General features: G+C 30.8%; 1 protein-coding gene across 1 annotated transcript in view; it reads left to right on the forward strand.

Moving 5' to 3' along the window:
- Window positions 1-499: 499 nt before the first annotated feature.
- The window catches only part of LOC106692840 (5-hydroxytryptamine receptor), a gene marked incomplete at its 5' end in the record, with an annotated part of 285,675 nt that continues 284,062 nt past the window's right edge, over window positions 500-2,112 (forward strand). Inside the window, 1 exon segment of the mRNA XM_067046425.1 lies at window positions 500-628.

Raw genomic sequence — 2,112 nt, forward strand, 5'->3', positions numbered from 1 at the left:
GGAGTTTTATCTTTTAAAAGTTAGTACAGGAAACTACCCAACATGTATTTACTTCTCTCAGAAAGTTTAAACCAACGGATACATCGAAAATGAATGTAACACTCGCCTTAAATGCCCTTTGAAGAATTGATATGTCTTTGCCCTGCATATCTGTATATGCATATACATAGAATAATACACAACAATAGTCCATATATGGTATTATTAGTGTCTGAACAAGATGTTTTCGTACAAATCTAGGCAAGCATTCTCTATTCCTAAGTAACTGGCCCAAAATTCTAAAACATTTTCGAGATTTACTAACTGCATGGTCTTGCCAATCAAGTGATGAAGAGAATGTTACACCCAAGAGTACCAAAGTTTGAGAGAATTCAATAGATATATCATTTAAATGATTTTTTGGATAAAGAGGGGGAGAGAGAGAGAGGAAGGGGAGGTAGAGAGAGAGAGGGAGTGAGAGAGAGAGAGAGAGAGAGAGAGAGAGAGAGAGAGAGAGCAGGACCGTAACAGATAGAATGGCAATTCGTGAGGTCTTCAAAGAAAGAAGTTGAATGATTGAATCTTTGTCATTGAAGATGGTTCTTCGACACGTTCGAAAGAAGTGAACGTTCTCCCTATCTCTGAACTGGTGAGTCGATATCATTAACTGGTGAGTCGATATCATTAACTGGTGAGTCGATATCATTAACTGATGAGTCGATATCATTAACTGGTGAGTCGATATCATCAACCGATGAGTCGATACCATTAATTATTTGATATATAATAATTAATTTTTTATGAGTTTTAACAAATCAAATCGTCTATTACTAAGGTTGCTAAATGCTGGGGACTTCATTCTCAAACGACAGACACTTAATCTTGAAATGTAGGTAATTACGGAATGTAACTATACAGAAAAATGATGATTTATGAAAGTATACTGACTTGGCTGAAAGTGACCACACTCCGTAGATAATAGTTTCAAAAGTATTCAACCTATTTCGACCACTTATAGACTAATAATGTTTTTAGTCATCGCTAGAAATAATCAACATCTTATCCATCAAATCATATGGACGAAACAACAGGAATTTTTGAAAGTTTGAAGAGGTGCTGAAGGTTTATTTCAACATCGTCCCTGCAGAGGGCGACACACATAATGAAAGAGAAAAACAAAATTATTAGTTTCAAATATAATATAATTTTATTAATTGTTTGAGAGTGGATAATTGTAATAATATGGAATTTCAAATGATCCTTTACTCTCAACCTTAGTTTATTTCACTTTGGATCCGTTTGGCCCTTGATGAGAAAACATCATTATTGATTTGTAACTTATCACTAAAAAACTATTTTCAATATAGACCAATTACCCAAGTCAACAACAACAAACCACATAGTTTTAATGCATCAATCCCTGTTTTAAAGTTTTCATTCTTAAGAAACCATACTATCACTCTTATCTTCAACAGGTTAGGACAGATCAACACTCATTGTTCTTAAAAGCTTCTTTTTCATTTTAAGGCATAACTTAAAAATAAACTTGCGAAATGTTGTCATAATAGAGTTATTTTATTGCCTAATCCTAAAGATCTAAAAAAAATATATACATTTATTAACAGCCAAGAAAAAAATTATATATATATATATATATATTGACTATGAAAAATAATGAACCTTTTATATTATTATGTTCAATTATTTAAAATACAACAATAACAAAATTCGGCTATTCAATTATTTTATTTTGAATGAAAAAATGAAACAGAGGAAAATTATATAATTTCAAATATTTATGATACAATAGACACCATGAAGCAAAATCACCTTCACATCTAAAGTAAATCCGCATCGGCAAGATCATTGATAAATAACATCAGTTTATACATTAAATATTTATAATACATATTTTAAAAACTTGTAAGAGATTGAAAGTTTTAGGTTTCTTTTGGGATTTCCTGCCATAAAAGAATTCCTTTGATTAAAAATGATTTACTATATCGAGATGTTCGATGGATTGGAACGAGAAACTGAATTTTTTTTTTTTTTTAACTAAGCGATTTAGAGGAGGAATTTGTTTTTTAAAGAAATCGTAAAGGTAATTGGGAGTTTTATCTTTTAAAAGTTAGT

This window comes from Halyomorpha halys, unplaced genomic scaffold (genome assembly GCF_000696795.3).
Source record: "Halyomorpha halys isolate HHAL.00 unplaced genomic scaffold, Hhal_1.1 Scaffold73.1, whole genome shotgun sequence".
In the NCBI taxonomy this organism is placed as follows: Eukaryota; Metazoa; Arthropoda; class Insecta; order Hemiptera; family Pentatomidae; genus Halyomorpha; species Halyomorpha halys.